Source organism: Rhinatrema bivittatum, chromosome 13 (assembly GCF_901001135.1).
Source record: "Rhinatrema bivittatum chromosome 13, aRhiBiv1.1, whole genome shotgun sequence".
In the NCBI taxonomy this organism is placed as follows: domain Eukaryota; kingdom Metazoa; phylum Chordata; class Amphibia; order Gymnophiona; family Rhinatrematidae; genus Rhinatrema; species Rhinatrema bivittatum.
This window is the reverse complement of record NC_042627.1, coordinates 11,607,688-11,632,070: the sequence shown is the minus strand read 5'-3', so window position 1 is coordinate 11,632,070 and position 24,383 is coordinate 11,607,688.

The following is a 24,383-nucleotide window of genomic DNA, read 5'->3' as shown; positions in this document are numbered from 1 at the left end:
GCCAGGGGCTCTGGGCTTTGCTAACTGGGTCAGCTCTCCCTGTCTTCTACAGATGCAGTTTTTAGTTTTAATTAAAAATTAATTAGAAATTGCTGTTTAGCTCTCATTTCTCTTTACAGCAGGGTCTTGAAAACATGACGTTTGCTGCTGCTGAGCTCTGAAGTATAAAGAGACAGAAGCCAAGGGTTTAATTAAGGAGAATATTATTTCTCTGTTTTATTTTTACCTGGTCCGTACTAGAGGAGTTGCCCTTAACCGTTATGGCCACAGTGAAGGAGAGAAAGTGTTAGACGATTTGACACTCCTCAGAGGGAAGGGTCCTAGGTTTGATGAAATGGCTGTGCACATGTGATACAGATTCACAGGGAAAAAGACTATCGGGGGAGTTTGGGGAAGGCTGAGTCAGGAGAAGCCAGTCTGCAGCAAACCACGGTGTGAAGGTACCTTCTCCCCACCTTGTTGTTCTAGTAGAGTCTTTCCTTTTCCTGGGAAAGTATCACTCCACGTTGCGACCACACCTTGAGTATTGCGTGCATTTCTGGTCACCACCTCTCAAAAGAAAGATACAGCAGAATTATAAAAGGTAGAGAAGGGGGATCAGAATGATAAAGGGGAGGGAACAATTCCCCTATGATGAAACGCTAAAGAGGTGATGGCTCTTCAGCTTGGAAAAGAGATGGCTTAGGGGAGATATGACACAGGTCTATAAAATCATTAAGTGGAGTGGAACGGGTAAACCCAAATCAGTAGTTTATGTCTTTCAAAGAGTACAAAGACTGTGGGCCATGCAATTAAGTTATTAGGTAGTACATTTAAAACAAACAGGAGAAATATATTTTTTACTCAATGCATAGTTAAGGGCTGGAATTTGTGGCTGGAAGATGTGGTAAAAGGTGTTAGTGTAGTTGGGTTTAAAAACAGTTTGGACAAGTTCCTGGAAGAAAAATCCATAAACCATTATTAATGTGCTCTTGAGGAAATCCACTGCTTATCCCTGATTTAAGCAGCATGGAATTTTATCAACTTTTAGGGATCCTGCCAGGTACTCGTGACCTGGACTGCTCACTATTGGGAAGAGGATACTGGGCTTGATGGACTTTTGGTCTGATCCAGTATGACAAATCTTATATACTTGGAGAAGGACCTTTTAACTACTGAGAGAGTCTGGTAAAAAGAAGAATTCCTATCCAGTGAAGGGGCCTGGAGTCTGAGAATCCAGTACTTCCAAGAAGGAAAAAGAGTCCTGGGATTCAACAGTGAGAAGCCTAATAGGCCTGAAGAGGAGAAGAAGTTACTAGGAGGCAAAGGTGTTTGAAATTCTGCATCTGTCTTGGGAGGTAATGGAGAAGTGCATATTGGGAAGGGATTTTGTTCCCAGAGAAAGTTTTCAGAAAAGAAGATACCCAGCTGAGAAAGGAGAACTAAGGAGCTCCTGGTTGCAAAAGAGTCAGCCAGTGACTCCCTAGAGTTGAGAAAACAAGAATGCTTTTACAGTAGGTTTTAAGAAGGCCCAGTCCCAAGAGCTGACCTGTTTTGGGAGGGCAATATATTGCTGGAAGGGCAGTGCTGAATACATTGAGTAGCACTATAGAAGAGTCAAGTATAGGCCAAGAGCTCAACATCAGGATGCAGCCTCCAGGCTGGATCCCGGTATCAGGCATGGGTCTAGGCCAAGGCCTCAGCAATGGGAACCAGCTTTTAGGTGGGCACTGGCATTAATATAACATAGAGATGATGGCAGAAAATGACTGATGGTCCATCCACTCTGCCCAGCAATCTTCCTGATACTATGTGGCTTGTGGCTGATACTATGTGGCTTGTGGCTGCACTTGTGGCTGATACTATGGTAGTATCAGCCACAAGTGCAGGCTACCTCAAGTTTTGCTTGATGTGCTTTACTTATGGACTTGGTCATAAAAGCAGTCCTTTGCTTTTTTTTTTCTTAATGTCTGAGCATCAGTATCCCAGACTGTTAAAAAGTCATGGCTCTTGCTGGTTGTCCCTGAATCCAAATTTCTCTTTCTTTTCATGCCCCGCCCCCTTCCTTCGGAGCATCAAAAGCATCAAGGCTTATTGGTTAGGCCTGGGCCTGGGTCTAGGTGGAGACCTTGACATGGGGACCCACCCTTTGGACTGAGCCCCAGCATTGGGCCGGTGACTGGGCCTCAGCATCAGGGCCCGGCCTCTTGGCCAGACCCCATCAATGGGCCTGGGCCTAGGTCAAAATCCTGGTGACCTGCCCAAGCCTGAGCTTGGGCTTGGGCTTAGGCCTAGACCAAAGCCTCGGCATCATAATCTGGCCTCTGGTACAGGCCCTAGTGTTTGGCCTGGGCCTGGGCCTAGGCAAAGTTACTAGCATTGGTGGGCATAGCCCTAGGGTGAGGCCCCAGAAGTCCAGCCTGGGTTTAGGCTGAGGCCCCAGTGTTGGGTTTGGTTCTGGGCCTATGTGAGCCAGAAGTGTTGGTCCTGGGCCTCAGCTTTGATCCAGCCACTTCTGCAGATCCCTCCTGGACAGGGTAAGGGGGGCTGGGGTCAGATTCTAGCCCCAACAATTTTTAGGGGGTGGAAGATGGATACAGGGGGGCCTGGGAAGGTCCTGTTTCCATTTTTTTTATACCTTTTTGTTTTTGTTTTACGTTTAGTACATTTCTGCAAACTACAGAAGCTAAATAAACATTAAACAAAATGAAACTTGGGGGGGGGGGGGGGGTTAAACAAAAACAAAACAGAAAAACAAAAAGAGTTTTTCCCTTTCACATCACTACTGAGGAATGCCTTTGCATATTTTTTATTATGTAGAATTCAGGGTCAGCAAACAAGTTATAGATGATATCTTTTTACTTGACTAGATTATTACATCTGTGACTAGCTTTAAAGAGTTATCTTCACGTCATCAGGTCAGTGAACAAATAGCACGGTTGCAGTGGGTTTGTACAGTGCAGAGTCATCCAGGCTGCTCAGTAAAAGGAAGAAGAGAGGATGAGGTTGGCAGAAATGATGACTAGACAATAAAACCATTCAGTTGAAAGAGCCTATAACTGATGATGAGTGGGAGCACCAATATCAAACTCTTTTTTTTATTTTTGTTTTAAAAGTGTTTGATCATCCTAATTTCAAATCTTTTCCATTCTTATATGCTCCTAATGTTTCCTTTTAGTGTACTGATTGTAGGAATGTGCACGGAAAATTATTTCAGTTCAGTTCGTTCATTTGGCTCAGTGAGTTGCTTCACTCTGAATACCAAAACTTCATTTGCTTATTTAATCCATTCGGTCATTCATTTTACATTAAAGCAATGGGGGAAGCAATGTGTCCTATTTTGGATGATTTATTTATTTAGCTATCATTCCTGTGGGAACGCTGATTCTAAAAATTAGGATGATTGATGTATATAACTGTTATTTTTAATATGTTAGTTTTATGTTAATGGTTATTACTTTCGGCTATGGATTACCATTGGAAACCAAACTGATTTTATGGAAAGGCAGTATGTCAAAATAAATTAAACTTAAACTTTGTGTTCTAACATTAGGGTTTCCTATCCAAATTTAAGGAGTGACCTAGTGGTTAGATCTACGGGCTAAGAACTGGAGGAACCAGGGCTCAAATCCTGCTGCCGCTCCTTGTGACCTTGGGCAAGTTATTTCAGTCTCCATTGCTACCGGTACAAATCAGTAGAAGAGCTTTCAAACTACTGTGTGTGGCAGCATATACATACATATGCATGTGGTCACATGCTTATTTGTTATAGTATTTTATAATAGGCACATGTACTATGTGCACATTTTATACAATGTGTGTAATTTTACCAAGCAACATATGCGTGTACACAGGCTTATGCAGGGACACATGCAATGCATTGAAACCACATTATCAATAGATTGAATGCATGTACTTTACCCACCTAATTTAAACATTTACATGTGTATATTTTACGTGTGAAAATAAATTAGGACTTACTTGTATGAGTTCCGATTTACACTCATAAGTCATCCAATTTTAAAACATGTGTATGTCGAGCAAATTAAGCAATTTGCCAATGAGTCAACCAATTTGCCCAGTTCCTCTCCAGGTTATCAAGACCCTCCTGGTTTTTAACCTGTTCACCCAGACCCCCATTCAATCAGTACTACACAACACATTTAATGTCACTTAATGCCAGATAATTAGCAGGTGTAAACATACACAAGCAAGTTGGCAAATGTACACTTCTAAGGGGGTCATTTACCAAGCGGCTCGCACGCGATAAGGGACGTTTCGCACGTGCGCGATACCAAGATGGGGGCGGAGTCGGGATGACGTCAGCCCCGGAAGAGGAGGAGTCAGGGCGGCTCTGGGGCTGACGCTGCGAAGACTGCGCCGACAGCGAAAGGTACGCACCTTTATCGCTGTCAGTTTCGCGCCGAATAACTACACCTTTTATGGTACAGTTATTTGGCGCAGCGCCAGCAGCAATCGCATCATGGAGGTGCGATCGCTGCCGGCTATCGCAGGACCGCCCCTCCGTTTCGCCCCCTGCCCCCCGTTACCGCGGGATTCAAGGAGCCCTGCGACGTTGGTAAAGACACTTATCCTAAGTGTCTTTTAAAATAGCAACTTACACACGTAATTATTAGTCCCACCCCAGAACACCCCTAAACTGCCCCCTTTTTTACACAAATATATGCATGCATGAAAGTGAACATACACCCTTATTTTTGAGTTTTATAAAATATGGAATTCACAAGTAGAAGTTATTTATGCATGTATATGCTATATTTTATGTGAGTAACATTTTCAAAATTTACCTTTACATTGAAGCCATTTGGGACAGGGAAATACCTACTGTATCTGAATGTTACTCAGCTTGAGCTACCAATGAGAAGCCTTCAGTGAAATGTAAATAAATATATACAAATAAATAAAAAGAGCACCAGAAACAGTAGCATTAACACCCTAAGGCACCATGAGAGGGGCAAAACGACACCAACAGTGGAAAGAACATCCCAAGACCCCACGAGCCCATCCATAGGTATGAAAACTCTAAGGCACCATGGCAGGGGCAAAGCAGCACCATCGGTGACAAGAGTACCCCAAGGATCCAAAAGAGGGGCAAAGGGAACCAGTGACAGTTGCATGAAGAACCCAAGGTTCCAGAGAAGGGGCAAAAGTGGCACATGAACACCACAAGGAGCCAACAGGTACCAATAACTGGGGCAAAGTGCACCAACACCAGTGACATCAGCACCCCAAGTCACTAAGAGCGGGTCAAATAGGGCCAATAGTAACAGTGCTATGAACACCCCAAGACATCAAAAGAGGTGAAAAGGGCACCGACGAAAGTGGCATGAAGATCCCAATGCACCAAAAGGGAGACCAATGGCATCAAGTACAGTGGCATGAACACCTTAAGGCAAGGTGAGAAGTGCAGAAAGGACATAAAGCATCAGATCAGCATGGAAAGACCAATAGTCAATAAGTACCTTAAGGAAATTAAAAAATAATTTGAAGACAGCAGGATTGGAGGCAAAAACACACAAAGGCACCAAGAAAGGTGCACATTGCAAAGCAGCCAGGAGCATTGTTGTTTAAATCACAGATGAAGGGCAACACAGCAAAAGGACTAGCACGAAATCTAAAGGCTCCAAAAAACAGCAAAGAAGTGACAAAAGTGGCATTAAGACCCCAAGGGAAAAATGGCGTCCAACATCCTAAGGAACCACAAGAGAGCAAAAGCAACAAGAACATTGGCAAGAACACCCCAAAGCATTATGAAGTCGATTTTAAAAGAACTGTGCAGGCGTCCATGTGTGCGTGGTTCCCGGCGTGCGCATGTGGATGCGGCTATTTTATAACATGCACACGTCGGGGGAAATTTCATAAACTACGCGCGGCGACGTGATCGGCCGGTTCCCAGTTCTCTCCCAGTCCGCTCCAATTAAGGAGCGGACTGGGATGGAACTTCCCTATACCCCTTCCTACTCTGCCTCCCTTTTCCCCTCTCCTCCCCGATCCTTAAAACCCCTTTCTCTATCTTTTTTTTTCTTTATTTCTCAGTCCCGGCTTGTCCCCTCCTCGCCCAGACCCTGCCCCCCCAGCCTGCCCCTTTTTGATCTGCCAGGACTTCTGCACGGACCGGCAGATACGCGCGTGGCCGGGCCGTTTCTAAAATGCACTCGGCAGGCGCATTGCCCGGCCACGCGCGTATCTGCCGGATTTTACGTGCACGCGCATTTTAAAATTCGGCTGTAAATGAGAAGTAAGACCATAAGCCCAGTGGAAGCAACACCCTAAGGCACCATAAAGGGTCAAAGGGCCTGTTTTACTAAACATTTTTCCTATAGACTCAAAGTGGGAGAAAACCTTTAGTAAATCGGCCCCAAAGTGTTTCCAACAGTGGCTGGAGTTCTCCAAAAGGTACCATAGGAGGAGCAGGAGCAGTCTGGGCAGTAACAGTGATCAAGGAGCACAGCAAGGCGCAGAACCAGAAGAGAGGCAAGGTGGGAGGAGCAGGTTTTTCACTTCTTTTCTCTTTTTAAATATTTTGGATTTTGTGGCCAATACACCCCAGTATAACCAAGAGATAGGCAGGGCCGGAGGAGCAGGCTAGGCAGTAGCAGTGGTAGAACAACAAAACCAGGTGCTGAACCAGGAAAGAAGCAAGGTGGAGAAGCAGGCTGGCAGCAGAAGAAGGCCGGGCAGCAAGAACCTCAGAGAAACCCAGCAAGGTGATGAACCAGGAGAGAGGGCGGGCACAAGGAGTGGGAAGAGCAACATCGGCAGGAGCAGAGCAGGAGGCAACAGGGCGACAACAACATAACAAGAGGAGCAGGCCAGGCAGAAGAACAATCGTGAAAACTGGGAACAAACAACAGGGCACTGAGGGCGAAAAAGCCCGGGCAGCACTGGGTCGCAGAAGCAAGGAAATTCAGAGAAACCCAGCAGGGGGGGAGTTAGTGCAGGGGCCCTCTCGGAAACCACTAGATGTCCCTAGCTGAATGAGTTAGGACTTAGGAGTACGAGGGCCAGACCATCCCTGGCCTCTCATGAGGTTGCTAGTCCCATCAGCCCAGCCTGTGTAAAATCAGGCAGCGCAGGAAATCAGTGCGGGAGTTTTGAGTTAGTTTTGTGGCAGGAGGCGTCTGCAGTTCTGGAAGTTTCTCCAGCCAGACAGCTGAAAAAAGGTTTTTCCCACAGCCTGATATTTGATAGAGGGGAAGAGGCATATTACTCTCTAGTTCCCAACCGGTCTGGAAGGGGTTGTCTCAGGAGAGTGAAAAATTGTTGAAAAGTTTTTCTTGTTTTGATGTCAAATCTCAGTGCCTGGCTTCAGGAAGATCCCTCCCCCAACTCTAGTGCCAGCCTTGAACGATGTGAATTCACAATGTTCCCTGCCATTGAGAAACCCATTCACCAGGCATGCTAGTTGGTGGGCAGACTACTGCCTTATAGGGATGTGCAATTGTTTAAAATGAATAAGGATTCTGAAGAAAATCAGGCAGATTTATTTTGGTCCATGGGAAATGAATACAAATGGCTAGTGCCCCATAAAATCACAAATTTGTTTTTTGCATTTATTTTCATTAAAGTCTATGGGACAAGCCAAACTTCAGGGTTCTTTGTTCTGCTCGAAGTAAGCTCCTAAGGCTCCTATCAATCTTAGGAATCTAATTTAGGAGCTTACATTTAAGAGCTCATCTTTTTTTGAATATTGGCCTCTAAGATTTCAGCTGAAATTTCACCTAAATATAGGCACCAAAAAATTAGGTCCTAAATATAGGCTTGCTATTCATTTTCCTAGATTTAGGCTCTTAAGTTGTGCCTAGTTCTGAAAAATCAGTGCTAATCTCTTAATTTGAGGCGTCTGATTTTCAAAAGCTTGAAAGTGGGTTATCCATTTAAATGGCCTTGAATACTGACCTGACAATTAGCCTTGGTTACTGTGCCGACAGTTCCAAACTGCTAGGAGTCGCTGGCCATCCTGCAAAGTCTCGGAAATAAATGCCTATGGCTCCACTGAAGCCCATTTGGGCTAATTGTAGGTTTGCTGGAATGCCATGGAGAGCCACAGAGGGCCAGCGGTTGCAGCTCTGAGTCTTATTTATTTATTTGTTTATTTTAAAGATTTTCTTTCTATTCTGCTTTTATTGAACAATCCTTGCTAAGAAGGATACACCAACAACTTAAACAATATTTGAAACAGAAACAAACTAGACAAACAGCACACCATTAACACAATGTAAGCACAGATAAAGGACAGAAAAGGGCCTTAGCAAAGCTATGCATATGTAAGCCAAAACATATGGCCTTGAAGCTTTATACAGAAAAATTTGTAGTCTGTAATAGCACGAAGCTCCTGAGGGAGGTCATTCAAAACTTCAGGCCAATTACTGAGAATGCTGGATTCCTAGTTGACTGCAAACGGTATTCCCTGAAAGATGGAGTGCATAGTAATAATTGCTCGGCAGAATGTAGAGCATAGGAAGGAACATATTGCGTTAAGGAGCCTCACCCTGGAGGGCTTTGTATACCAGCATCAGTAATTTAAAATGCACTCGTTGAGCCATCAGCAGTCAGTACAGTTGTTGCAAAACTGGTGTAATATGTTCTTTAATTGAACAAGAAGTAATCAGCCGAGTTGCGGAATCCTGTGAAAGCTGAAAGGATTTTAGAGAACATTTGGGAAGGCCCACGTATGAGGAGTTGCAAAAATCAATAGTAGTTAAAAGCCTGAATAATTATATGAACTATATATTTCAAAGATCAAATAACTTTTAACTTGAAAACCCCCCACTCTAATAATAGAGGAAAGCTGCAGTTTCAAAGACAATTAAGAGTCAATAACGAAGCCCAGATCCCGAATAGTATCAACAAATGGTGGCAGGTGAATTGTCAAAGGAGTGTTGCCTGAAAACATTATATACTATCAATGGACAATTCAATGGCATATATTGTAGCAATTTCCAAAAGCCTACTTATACAGGTAAAGCCACACCCCAAGCTTTCCTGGGCTTGGGTTGTGGCTAACCCATTTGGGGAGAATTAAATAGAGATTAGTGCATGATAGCCACTTTTGGAAGGCCTGCAAAAAGCTTAAGAAAGAATCAATATTGGAGGACAAAGAGGTATTAAAGGAAGAGAAGCTGGGTGTCATCTGGATAAAATTAATATGAAATGAAGAAAGTATGGTACATAAAGGAAACAAATAAATGTTAAATAGGTTGGGGAAAGATCAGAACCCTTGTAAAGAACAGCTTCCAAGAGGACTGGGATTGCCTAGGATTTATTAACAGCTATTAATCAAGTTTACTTACGGAATAGCCACTGCTATTAATTGCATCAGTAGCATGGGATCTTCTTAGTGTTTGGGTGATTGCCAGGTTCTTGTGGCCTTGGTTTGGCCTCTGTTGGAAACAGGATGCTGGGCTTGATGGACCCTTGGTCTGACCCAGCATGGCAAGTTCTTATGTTCTTATTTGTTGTGAATGCCAAGATAAATAAGAACAAAATGATTGCACCACTAATGGAGGATAATCTGTCCAAAAGTAGGGGATGACTGCCCCTGTCACATGGTAGGAGCACAAGATGGCGCCGGCCGTCCATTGCGCCAACCATGTGACAGGGGCCGACCAATGGCACCGGTAGCCTCTGTGACATAGTAAGGGCAAAGGCTATCTGCGCCATTTTGAATACCGGCCGCCGATGGCCCAAGTGCAGGAGATCGCTTCAGGACACCCGCTGGACCACCAAGGACTTTTGGCAAGTCTTGGGGGGGTTAGGAGGGTGGGGTTTTATTCATTAATGATATGTTGTATTCATGGGGGTTCGCCATATGTTTTGTGGACCCATGAATGCAACGAATAGGGACCTATACATTGCTGATTGGGCATTCGTTCAAAACGAATGTACATCCCTACAGAACAGTGATACTGAACACCACCCCATTTCTTCTATGGTGGGTTATTGTTTCTAATGCATGGCAGGGGACTGCTGGCCTGCTGCCTGACTTCTGGAAGGGCATGGATCATCTTGGGGACTGCTCTTCCCCTTTTTGGCCACTTTCCTCTGGCAGGAAGAAAGGGTCCCCTGGCTAATACTGCCACCCTCCCCAAATGCCTATGCTAATGGATGCTGCTTCTGCAGGTGATGCAGCATACCAGCATAAGTAAGATGCCCCATGTGCTTGCCTCAGCTGATATCCTTGATACAATAAATACAGCGACTTTGCAGAGCTTCCAGATCACAGATTTCTTTCATGCTCTCTTCACTTTATCCTTGGTGGGTGCTGGCACTAGAGTTGAGGTTGAGAGTGAGAAACAATGCCAGGGCATCAGTCACACTCTCTACCTGCATTGCCTGTTCTTCCTCACCATCATCACCAGTTTCCTCCATCACTGACGTGGTGGCTAAGATTCTTGTAATTAATCTTTCAAAACTTTCTTCAGTTAATAGTTCACTAATTTCTTCCTCAGGGAATTTTGTATAAGAAAATTCTTCAGAATCAGATGCAAATGCTGCCATCTCTGCCTCGGCATCGGCAGCGCTATTAAGGAAGGCATGCTGCTGGTATGGGGTTCTTGCACTTCTGCCAGTTCTACTGCCCTGCTACTGTCTGCCACCCATGCCCATGCTTCCAAAACAACAGAGAGCAAGTAAAACAGGTGCCTGCTTCTCCTGCCATTTTGGATTTGAAACAGCCCCTTTCCAATGTAGGTGTGTGTCTCCCTGGCTTACTGCTTCCTCTGCCAACAACATTTTTCCTCTGCTATTGCCTTTCCCTGATATTACTGATCTTGTCACTGTTTTCTGGGGATTTGGATAATAATAACAGGATTTGTATTCTTTATTAATTGTACTGTAACTGACTGTGCGTATACCACTGTACTACTCTGTGTGTGAGTGAGAACTACAAACACAGAGACAATGCACACGGTAATCCATTACAGATGAAAAGTAAATATTTGTAATAAATAAATGGTATGCTGCTTGCTGCAGTCTCTCTGTGCACTGCAGGGCTCACCTCACTGGGCTGGACTGGTGCTGCAGTACCTACCCAGCCAGGGGGAACACCTCCCACCCCCCCTTGTACTGGCACCACTGATCCATCGCTCACACCCAGACCCTGTCTACACCCTTCCCCAGGGGAGAAAAAAATTCACTGCTGCCTGGCATTGCCCTCCTTTCTCTGCTCAGTGGATGAGACCAGTGCAGTAGTGACTAGCAGAGCCAAAAAGCATTTTACAACAAGCCGAATAAAGTACTTTGCTTTTCTAAACACTGTGAGAGACATAAACTGTGTCCTTCCAAGGCAATGTCTCTAGACTCTCAACAGAAGAAATACACACTTTGCACAGACCTTCTCACACATGCTTAGCCTTGAGGCTCAGCTTTGCTGGATTGGAAAATGCTTCCGTTTGATATGTCCCGCTTATTACTTTGATAGGTGCATGCCCATGGGGTGCCCGGTTTCGTGTACGCACTTTGAGGCCGATGCAAAACAGTGCATTCAGCCGAGCACACTGTTGAACCTGTGGTTTGATGCTCATTTTGTAGGTGCGTCCACAGGCCCACAAACGCATCCAATGCGCAGCAAAACTAATAGCCCTCATGCAAATGTTTGTTAATGAGGCTATTAGTTATTCACCCCACATGCAAAAACAAAAATGTGTGTCCAATCTGAACATTTTTGCGCTCAGAAATTAACGCCTGCTCAGAGCAGACATTAATATCTGAGCACCCCAAAATGTTGCACAGAAAAGCAGAAAATTCTGCTTTTCTGTACATCCTCTGACTTGATATCGTGGCAATATTAAGTTGGAGGAAAGAAAAGTTTAAAAGATTTAAAATAAATAAGAGTGCCATGGTCAAGTCAGGGAAATGGATGCTCGGTTAACCAGCATCCATTTCCCTAACCTGTGGATGTGCGCCAGTTAGGAAAATGGACGTTGATAAATTCACTGACCACTTGGTTACCCCATGGACAGCCGACTGCTCCTGGGCACTCACTGCCAAGGAGGTGCTAGGGATACACAATCGATCCTAACGCCTCCTTGGCAATGCAGCCCCTAATTTAAATATTGCATGGCGCCCCAGGAGAGATGTCTAGGGGTGCATTAGGAAAGCGTGCACTGAACACTCCATGCCTGCTTTCAGCATATTTTTTTTTTTTTGCATCGGTCCTTTTAAGGCTTTCAGCACCTTCTTGCATTGGGAGTTGTCCTGGCACATCGTTTTGACAGGCATCATTCATTACTTGAACAATTTTCTATTTTTGGGCTTTTGCAACTCAGATGCCACGATCTCTTCAACGGCTTTCAAACCGTGGCTAGAGATTTTGGCATTCCGCTGGCAGTGGACAAGTTGGAACCACATACTAAGGTGCTTAATTTCCTTGGCATCGAGCTTGACACCATTCAAATATTGTCCAGACTCCAGACCAATAACATTCAGAAGCTGGTAGAATTGATCCGGGGCATGCACCTGGCTCGCAAGGTAACCCTAGCCACCATGCAATCCCTAATCGGGAGATTGGCTTTTGCTTGTTGGGTAATTCTGATGGGGTGGGCATTTCCAAACTGATTGATTAATGTGTCCATGACGTTCACGAAGAAGTACCACCACTTGCGAGTCACGGTGTTGATGGTTTCCTCAACAATATGTCCTTCCCAGGCTGTGATAAGGCAATGAGGTCATACCCGACTCATAGGGAAGGGCTGGCTGCTTCTGTGGTCCATACATGAAAGGAATGAAACGAATAGGATATAATTTCATTTGTGAGATGGTCTCCATTCATTTCAGGGGGCCCCACAAATGGGACAAAAAGGACCCATTTGTTTTGGATGTCACATTTGTTTTAAATGAATGCACAGCCTTAACAGACAGAGGTAGGAACAAGCACTGGGTAAGCAGGCAAGAATAAAATGCAGAGTGCAATCCCTCGAGTAGTTTGTCAGTAAAGTGAACAGTGCTGAAGGCATTATGCAATAAGCAAGCATGTGAATAAAAATGGGATTCGTTTCAACCCTTGAACTGAGCAACGATGAACCGGAAATCATAGAGTAGTCACATGTAGATAAGCCAAAGATCTAATTTTTGCAGAGGTTTTTTCTTGTCACTGGGCATTGCAGTAATGTACAGCATGAAGGGTTGCATGGTCAAGCAGCCTACATAATCCTTTTATTCTTCACCTACCCCTGGAAGCAGGCAGTAATGACTCTATTTTCATGGCTGGATGTTCACTGCAGTTTGTCTCATTTTATAGCTCATATCCTTCATTCCAGGGTACAGAGCTCAGAGTGGCAGCCAGGCTATTAGGCTGTGATCTCCACTCACTCAAAGAAATGGATCTTTCTCAGAGTAATCAAAGCTTTCCTTAAAATACTAAAGGTCTCTCGCTTCAAGTCTTTCCTATCCACATCTCACCAGGAAGCCTCCAGTAATTTCTCTGCTTCCTCCCCTGTTGCCTCTAATGCATAGACAAAGCATTGCAGCAACCATCTGCATTTGAAAGAACAGAAGGCAATTCCTTCATAACTATTGGCAATGCAGTTCCACGCCCTCATCCTACTGTATATTCAAAGTAAGTGCAATGGGGTTTAGAGTGCTATTTCGCACTGCTTCCGGCGCTGGACGGCCTCAAGGAGGATCGAATTAGGAATTAAATCCTGGTGTTCTCACGTGACTGCTTAGAGAACTAATCACTGAGAGGTCATATTCAAAAGATTTATGCAGGTAAGACTGGCTTTTACCTGCATACATTTTGCCTTTTAAATATATCTCCCCTTTGTGTAGGTGCTGGACAAAAAGTAAGCAGGGATGGATATATAGTGAGGGTAGGCTAAAATATTTAGTTAGATAGTGTGATACCGAGTGAGGGCTATCTGGCTAAATTTGTGCAGGCAAGTGGGTCTGCACCAAACAACTGTCCTAAAGTTACCCAGATAACTCTAACCAGGTATTCAATGGAAAGCTTAAATTGGATAAGTTTGTCGAATATCTGGGCAGAGTTATCTATGAAATGTTCCCTGGATATACATATACATTATACAAGAAATATGTAGCTCTGGTTTAGGTGGCTGGCTTTGAAAGTCTGTAGGCTTACATACATTTTAAAGTCAATTAAAATCTCAGGGTTACAATGCTATGAGTTTTAGTAGATAAAGCAGGCGTCGCGTGCCGGGTGTGCTCCCCTTCATGCTAACCTTTGTGCTCCTTCTAATATAATTATGTTTATGTTAATAATTTAACTTTTATTAATGTTATTTAGCTTTTTGCTTTGTTTAAAATTATTTCATTATTGATGTTTAAATGTATTAGACTAAGGAATTTTACTTCCTGCTCATTCTGTTTCATTGTAAACCGGTTTGATATGCATTTTATGCAGGAAAATCGGTATAAAAAAACTTAAAATAAATAAATAAATAAATAAAGCGATGGGGCCAGATGGGATACATCCGAGAGTACTGCGGGAACTTAGATATGTGCTGGCAGCTCTGCTGGCTGACCCTTTTAGAGTCTGGAGTAGTTCTGGAGGACTGAAAAAGGACGGATGTGGTTCCCATTCATAAAACTGGAAGTAAGGAGGGGGCTGGGAACTACAGACCAGTTAGCCTGACCTCTGTGGTGAGCAAACTAATGGAATTGCTGCTAAATAGAGGATAGTGCAATTTTTTTAATCCAATGGATTGCAAATCCAAGGCAGCATGGTTTTACCAAAAGTAAATCTTGTAAGATGAATCTGATCAATGTTGTTCATTATGTGACCAGAGAGTTGAATCAAGGTAGAGCAATAAACATAGTGTACTTGGATTTCAGCAAGGCCTTTGACATCATCTTCATCTATTCCCTCTCCATTCACAAACCTTGGCATCATTACCACCTTTTTTCCCTCTCCCTTCACAAACCTTGGTATCATTACCACCTTTTTGTCCTCTCCCTATTTCCCTGGCATCAGCAGCACCTTCTTTTCCTCTCCCCTGACATCATCACTTTCTTCCCTTCCCTTTTCTCTCCCTCCATCCCCTGGAATCATTACCACTTTCTCTTCCCTCCCCTCTCTGACATCATCATCATCTTAATCTTCCCTCTCTCCTGGCATCATCACATTCTTCCCTTCCCTCTACCACCCCCCCCCCCCCCCGCCCCGGTATATCAACTTCCTTGTCCCTTTACCCAGCCCCTCTTTCTCTTGTCATCATCACCTCCCCTCTTTTCCACCCTCAGGCATCATCACTTTCCCTTCCCTCTCCACCCAACACTCTGTGGCACAGTCATATTCCCCTCTCTCCCCCTCCCCCCCACCCCCGGCACATTCAGCTGTTGATTCTTCCTGTCCCTTCCCTCCCCAGAGCCAGCAGAAGTCTAAGCAGCACTCACTGCAGCTGATGCTGCTTCCTCCTCTGCAACGAAAACAGCACGAGGCCAGCATGTCGGATAAGAGAGAGCTAAGAGAAAGGGGAGCAGCGGGAGTAGAAGCAGAGAAGAACTGCTCTCTGCAGGCAGGAAGGAAAAAAAAAAAACAAGGAAGACTGATGGTGGCTCAACTTTTCATACCCAGTTCAACCCGCAACATACCTGCAGGTCAACCGGGGCCCACTGGTTGGGAAACACTGGTATATGGGGATACCAAAAAGAGGTCTCTAAAAGAAAGTGCTAGGTATGGTGCTGGGGCAAGGACATTGTCTATAAACCCATAGAAATATTAAATTCTTTTTCTTTCTTCTACGGAGAGTTTCCCCTCCCCAGGCCCAGAGAAAATTGTACACTTCTCCAAGGGGAGGGGGCCACATATCTATAGCTAAGAGCTTTATATCTCTCGGTTAATGAATTGCGCCCTTTCTCTAGTGGGACGTGTCAAAATTCACTCTGCTGGAGCTCTGACTGTGACTGTTTCTAAGCTGTGAGGTGGGATTTTCGTCACATTTTCAGTATGCTACCCCTATTTTGGCAGGGGCTCCCGATGTGAAATTCAATTTTTAAACAGTCTGCCCTATGGTATCTTTTTGAGGAGTAGAAACAAACTCCTTCCCTCCTAGAGCCATGTATTGTACAGACTCCCGCCCCCCCCCCCCCCAAAAAGGGGGTTAATACATTATATGAAGTTGGTCTATTGCCATCCAAAAAAAAGTAGTGCCTTTGGCACTGTTTAGTTTTAAGCCAGTCTTAAACGGGGAGTCCCCATTTGTGAGGACTGCCATCCTGCTAGTCCTCAGAGAAAGTGAAGTTACTTCTCTGTAACAGAGGTTATTCAATGGATGTCAGTCCTCATGATGCCCTCTCATTCTGGAGTTGGTTTCTTTTTCCAAATCTTAGCATTTTCATAGACCGAGGGGGCCCTGGCTGGTGGCAGGGAGGTGACTAAGGCTGCACATGCTCAGTAAAGCATGTTCAAAACATCTAAAAGCTTTGAAATCCGAGTTCTGTGCCAGGATACATCAGATGATGTGTTACCCACATTGAGGACTGACATCCTTCTGTCCATTGGAGAACCACTGTTACAGGTATGTAACTTCACTAAATCCATGTCGGCTCTGTCCAATTAATCTGTCTATCAAGATGGCCAGTAATTCTTTCCTTCAGAATAACTTATATCATTTTGCTTGTAAGCTGCTATAGGTCTTGGTATTAGTGGCCTATAAATACAAACAAATAAATAAATCAATCAAGCTCCCTAGTCTATAATTCCCCAGATCATCCCAGAGCCATTTTTAGAAATGGGTGTTACATTGGCCACCCTCCTATCCTCAGATACTATAACTGATTTTAATGAGAAATTAGATATTGCTAGTAATAAATCTGCATTTTTATCTGTTAGTTCTTTCAGTAATCTGGGATATATACCGTCTGTCCCAGTGATTTGTTACTCTTTAGTTTTTCAGTTTGTTCTATTATATCTAACCTGAGAGGATTGTCTTTATAGGACTGACTGAGAGTGAGAGGAAGTACAGAGAGATGTAACAAGAGCTGTTGTATAGAAAAAAAAAAAGGGCTCCTGGGAGGAGGGTTCCTGCCCCAGGGACTTGACTGTGAGTGCAGCAGAGTGCTTTTAAAAGAGATTGAAATATGGGTTTTTTTTGTGCATTTTGGACTTTGCAGTTTGGTGCACTATCAACTGGTATCTCATTGTTCCTGCCAGTAGTGTCAGTAAAGACTTTTGTTTGGAACAACAGTTTTGGTATGTAGTGCGATGATTTTTACCTTGACTAGGCTGATGAGCAGAAGAGCCCCAGAGAGGAGAAACCTTAAGAGCCATGAAAAGAAGAACTCCTAGGATTTCTTGGGGCCTGCCCTAGCTCATGACCCCTATGCCCAGGATCTGATCAGGGCAGGGGTTTCATATGTTTTTTTAATTGTATTCACAATCTGCCTAGCAGGGGAGAAAGACTGATACTTCACGCAGATCCAGCATAGTTCTCTGCTTCAACGGCAGGGGAGAAAGACTGATACTTCAAGAATATCCAGCATAGCTCTCTGCTTCAACGGCAGGGGAGAAAGATTGATACTTCACGCATATCCAGCATAGCTCTCTGCTTCAACGGCAGGGGAGAAAGACTGATAATTCACGCATATCCAGCATAGCTCTCTGATTCAACAGCAGGGGAGAAAGTCTGATGCTTCACTTTCAGTGCATATCCAGCATAACTCTCTGCTTCAACGGTGGGGGGAATGAAGAAAAGTGGATCTATATACAGACAACAACCAACAAGGACTGAATTACATAGTCTGGGTAAACAAATAAGCATGGATGTAACTTGCTTATTGCAGCGGTTACTACCCCTAACTAATTAAGCTAGATATTTCACTTAGATGCAGTTCCAACACTGTTCTCTACATTAATGGTGGGGGTGGAAGGGAAATAGAACCAAAGGGTTACTAAGAGCCAAGAGTAACAGATAAGTATGAGAAAAAAAAATAGTGCGAAACTTGCTGGGCAGACTAGATAGGCTGTTTGGTCTTCTTCTGCCATCATTTCTATGTTTCTATGTAAATGGGTGGTTTGGAATCATTTATCACTGCCATAATTTTGTGATACTAAGCCACATTTGGATACGTGTCAGATCCGATATGGTTATGGTGCTAAGTCCCTTTGTAGCTGTGAACTGGTTTAAGTCCCATATTTCTGAAGATTGCTCTCTGACCAAGTTTAAAGTTAAACTGGCAGTACTGAACCCCACATCAGATGCTGCTTTTTGCATGGTTTCGATCGAGTTAACTACATATGCTAAGAAGAACTTAATCTTGAATGGCAATGATTTTAATGACTGTAAGATTTGTCAAGAGTGTGACAGAAGCTGTATGTGGCCTACATTTGAGATGAGTGGTGCTGTGTGTCACAGTAGTAGTACAATTCTTCCTTGAAAGCAAAATTGAATGTAATTCCTTATTAAAAAATTAATTTGAAAAGCATCAGTGGTAATTATCAAAGTTAGTTTTTCCCATATTACTATACAATTTACTACTGCCAGCTAACTTTAATCCTTGAAAGACAAGTGATAGTTAAAAAAAACTTATTAAAATTATTAAATTACTCCATTAATAAGGTTTCTAATATCCACTGAGACCGGGTTATGGATTGGTGGAATATAATGATATCAAATAAGGTAATCTTTTCCAGCAGAGCTCAGAGAATGTGGTTCATTGACAAGATTGTCATATTAGTCATCCAGCTTGGGGGAATCACTATAATTCTGCCCCATCCCCCTCTCCCCCTTCGTTCCCTCAATAATGATGTAAAGGATTCATCTTTTTCAGACTCCTGCACACAAAGTGCTGGGAGCACTGCCTGCTGTGCCCTATTCTCTGCATCAGCTTCGAAGCTGCCAAAGCCCCTCTGAGAAAATAGTAAGTCCTTAAGAGAGGCATCGCGGCTGGATTTGAGAAGCTACTGAGAGAGCTTGATCAGTACAGACTACTTGCATGCTTCTGCACCAAAGAAATGATGGTTTAGCTTTTCTCTCTCTCTCTCCAAGCAGCTTATTTTATCTTTCGCTGCATAAAGGGTTTGATTGCTAACCCCAAATGTGATTCCTTTTCTGAGATTATTACTTTTGCTGTAATGCATAACAGTAGAAAGAGAACTTTTGAAAGAATAATTCTATTTATGGCTGCCTTGGAGGGCTCAGTCAGAAGCACATTGTAGAACCAAACAAGATTAGAGATGCTTATTAGCTTAAAGGTATATCTAACAGAGCCCTGGCTAGCCTCATAATATATGGTTATTGACTATACCTCCCAGACCATAAAATCAAAACTACCTCATTGAAGCATAGAATTTGTTAGCAGGAAAGGCCCATTTGGTCCACCCAGTCTGCCCATTTGGGCCTGCCTATTGTGCTGTCACAGATATTATTTGATCTGTGTTCTTCTCTCTCTCTTCCCTGCCTCTAAGATCCTTTTGAGGCCAGGATGTCGGTATAGAAAAATAAATAAATAAATATTCAACAAAAGCTGAGCTCCTAAGTTAGATGTCTAAGGGCTGGATTCATCATTCTTTGCAGAATGATGAATCCAGCCCTTAGACATCTAACATAATTTAGGACTGCTATTTATTTGCCTATATTTAGGATCTAGGGGCTTAATTCTGAAAATCAGTGCTAAGCTCCTCACTTTGTTTTCCTGCCCTAACTCCACCATTTATTTATTTATTTAATTAATTTTGGATTTAATTTATATTCTGCTTTTTTTTAGACACTTCAAAGTGGATTACATTCAGATACTTTAGCCATCCACTTTTTAGTCTCCTAAATTTAAGAGCCTAGAGAAACTAAAGGCCCAATAATCAAAGATATTCAGTTTATGTATTTATTTATTTATTTATTTATCAAATTTTATATACCGTCATTCAGTAATGCTATCACAACAGTTTACATATTTAAACAAGGGATATGAAAGTTTACAAATAACAAAAAAGGGAGAAATAAATAAGTAGAATAGAGAATATCACCAGGGTACAAATAAGGTAAATGTACAGTTGGAAGAAGGTATAGCAAGTAAGGTAAAGGAGGAGTGAGGAAATAAAAGTATGGGAAAGGTTATGTTCTCAGCTGGAAATGGTTCAGAGTTAAGTTGAACTTGGTAACTGAGAAAATCTTCATATCATTTGAGAGTTCAGTTGATGAGATGATGTTGTGAGAGATAGGGTTTCATTATAAGCTTTGAAAAACAGCCAAGTTTTCAGATCTCTTTTGAATGTTTTCAAATTGGATTGCGTTCTAAGGTCCATGGGGAGAGAGTTCAATAATTTTGGGCAAGCGATGGAGAAGGCTCTTTGACGGGTTGTTGATAGATGAGCTGTTCAAACAGGGGGAATTTTCATTTTACTTATCTGGATAACTTAGAAGGGATATTCAGCTGCACAGCCATACTGCTGAATATAACTGGATAAGTGCTGGATAAGTTATATCGGGATAACGTTAGACCTGCTATTAAGCAGGTCTAACTTATTCAGTTAACTTAACAGGATAAGGCTGAATAAACGCTCCGGTTAAGTAGCGCCACTCCGATCCACCCATTCCTCATCCATTGACTATCCGGTTATCTACTTATCCCAGCACTGAACTCTTCTTCATGGTAAATAATCAGAGCAAACCTTGGTTTTATATTTCCAGGAATTGAAAATGGGTATACAACAGCAGCTAACAGAATTTATAATCCTCCACAACACTTAATTATGAATGAAAACATCATCCTTTGACAAACGGGTTGTTAATTAGGCCCTTCAAACACATACACTGTAATTAAAAATACATTTTTAAAAACACATTTTGCATGTTAAAATCCCCACCGATCAGCTGTATCACTGGCACGATTGGAACTCAGCTCAGATCCTGCTGTGACAAAAAGAAGGCTTGCTTCGGCTTTTTATAGAAGGGAAGATATTATTTATAAGGCATTTTAAGATATTATTTATAAGGCATTTTAAGATAAGGTATTCTTGCTTTCTTCCTTTCTCATTTAAGGTTCTTCCAGCAGCTCTGAAACTAAACTTGGTATTACAATGAAATCTTCTTGTGGCAAATACATTTTGTGCTATTTAAACAAATTACTTAAAAAAAAAGTTATGTGTTTGATTTATATTCCACCTTTCAGACACTTCAGAGCGGATTACATTCTCATCACGGTAGAGAACCATTTCCCATCTGCTTTACATCAGACAAACTTGGGCCGGCCTGGTAGATCCTCAAGGCGGATCTTCGGTTCCTGGGTCGGCTGGGGCTGCGGAGGTAGCGTTCACAGCCCCCCCCCCCATCCTCAGGTGGGAGGGGGGAAGAAACCATAATCATTGATTAAGGGTGACAGCCGGTAGCTGAATTCAGGGCCCGTGACTGCAGGGACCCAGAAGGAGGCTTGGTGCATGGCCCCGGCCCATGACCGTCACTGCAACTACTGGACTAAGCATAAGCCGGGAGGGGATATCAGCATAGGGGGTAGTTGTGAATGAAAGCTAATGACACCACATCCCAGCCCCGGTCCTGACTGACCTGGAAGTACAAAGGTGTGCAGGTGGAAACTATCAGGTCACAAACATTTAAAAATAAAAAAAATCAAAGATGAATAAGGAACATCGTACCTGCCTGGGCATTTCTATCATGCAGTATTGAAATAAAGGCTGCAACCAGGCATTTCTACACTGCCCTCCTTACGGTGTCATGCTGCATGCAACCACAATAGATTTACTGGGATGGAAGGCTCCAGTCTGGGATTTCATGGAGAGGGAAATATTTGGAGGCCACTGGCCAATGAGGAAAGTTAGCCAGATAAGCTTATCTGGCTATCTCAGCAGGGATACTCAGCGACATGGAAGCACCACTGAATAATATACTCTGCTATCTTAAACTTAGCCACTCAAAAATGAAAGAACTGGTAAATTATGTTATAGAGATTATATGCAAGCTATAGAAAAACCACATATATAATGTACTTTATCTTATGAACGTGTTAAGCCCTCATATATGAGCAAATGCACACTAATGCGTTGCAGAGCTGAAGCGTTCTGAAGCTCTAGCGTCACTTTGAAGAATAAGTGTCTTTTTCAATAATACGTCTTTTAAAAAAAAAAAAAAAAGTGGCATACTTTATGACAAAATCATTGGAGTGAATGTTGAAGTTGACAGATAAATATTTTAAAAAATTCTTTTCTAAAAAAAAAAGTGTTTTGTAGTTTAATGGTCTGAATATTCCCTGACCTCGCCAGGGTGAATTCGGAAACCTGTATGGCTTTCTTGGCTTTAAGATCTAAGGCTGTTCAGATAGATGCAAATGTTTATTAAATTTCCTCGTAAGCATTTAGGGAACAAGTGCCAAGCTGCCTGTATTGGTGCAGAGTCTACGGGTATTTTTTTTTTTTTGCCTGAGGTCTTTGCACAAATTTCCACAGAAAATTGCAGGCTTACATTTTACTTTGGGAAAAGTGCTCGCAGAAATCTGCGCCTGCTTTTCCTCTGGATGCTTTTTCCAACCAAAACCACATGCGACATTTTGAAAAATCTAAAACCGCGCGCCTGGTTTTCTCCCCAAGCTAACCCTGCCCTGGGAACTCCCTCACTGCAATGTGGGGGGGAAAAGTACCCAGGTTCTGGAACTACACCAGAGATCCCTTTGGGAATTGCCCTCTGTATCTTTTGAGATCCTTCCCAGTTAATTAGCTTTAGTGAGGGACATTCCCATTATCCATTCGTTTCCAGAACCTCCAAACCTGCTGGGACTGATCCCGTGTGATTAGTGCTTCTCTATTCTAAGCTCGCTGTTAATTATTGGGCAGCTATAATGCATCCATCGCTTCTTTTTCTATTTGTCTTCTTTTATTTCCCTTTATTGCTTTAAGGCTTCATCTGTCTCTCTTCTCTGGACCTAAGGGGACATTAATTGCATTGCTTATATATTTTCTCAATTTACCTTTGTTTGTCTGGTTTGAGATTTATAATTCTTGCCATTCTGAAGTACAGTGCCAGTGGGGCAGGAGCAACTGGGAATCCAGTTCTGCTCCTGGGGGCATCCCGAGTAAAGGGTGAGGTCATCCAGAGCATTGTAGAAGGAGATGTTAGCAGGCCCACTGAGGTTTTGGTTCATATTTAAGGCATGTTTAGTCATCAGGAAAGAGTTTTAAATGTGTGCTATTGGTAACAGCATACACTAAAACAAAATTTAAATAAATGGGAAAACAAAAAACAAATAACCCCCACCCACATATACACTGACACAAAATAAAAAGAAAATGAAGGAAAGAGAAACTACCTGTACATCCCTATTGAACACTGGTATATGGAATGTCATGTGACTGTATAGCAGATGTTACATACTCCCCAGCATCTAGTCAGGGACACCTAACATCTTTATCACACTAAGAAGTCAGTATACTAAGGGAAGGAAAACTTCACATGCCGAGTTGGAGATCAGTGCATGTTATTTGCAATAGCATGCACTATTTGGCAGTTTAAAGGGCTCTTTTGAACAGCATGCATAACTCAGCGCCTATTTATTTACTTGCAAATTTATTACCTGCCTATCCTAAAAAGTAAAAAAAAAAAAATCAACAATACAATACAACTTTAAATTTGTTAGAAAATACAATACTGGATGACACTGAAGATGAGAGAGGCCAGGGAGACTATAGGTTGCTAGCCTGGTTCGAGAATGCTTTTTTGAATAAATTTTTTTAGGGATTTTTTAAAGAAATTTCATTCACGGAAGCTCCTCAATTCTTTCAGTAAGGTATTCCAGAGAAGTGGAGCCTAAAGTTATGCCTCTATGTTATAAACTCACGATCTATAAAATACTGCATATTAATGCCCCGAAAGTATGCACACATTCTTGTAATGCAGGGAGCTGCATAGTTTACACACCTATTTTATAAAGTACACCCATATATTTCACACGTTAAATAATTGTAACATGTGCATGAAATAACCCTCAGTTTATGCATGGAAGCAGGCACTTTCTAAAGTTGGCTGAGGTCTGCGTGCATGTGCATTCGTTTTAGATGAGATAGACAATGGCAACGAAATTGTCTATTTCATCTTGTTTTGGGAGTGACCCTGAAACGAAAAAAAAAAAAGTCATATAATTAGTATTTTGAGTTAGTGCACACTAATGGGGACTTAGTGCAATGCATGCTAATTGAATGTAGCACCTACTAACTATAGTTAGCACGCACTAATGGGACTTGGGGGGTCATTTTCTATTGGTATCGCACATGATAGCTTGATAGTAGTGGAGTCGGGGTGGAGTCAGGACCGGAAGATTAGAAGTCAGGGCGGCGTAGGGGCGGATGCGGCAGTAAGATAAAGTGACACTGATAAAGTTAGCATTGCTTTTAATTCCGAAAAAAAAATTTAAAAAACTCCGAACAGTATTGTATCACACTCCAATTATTTTATTTTAACAAAACTATGTACCGGACCGATATG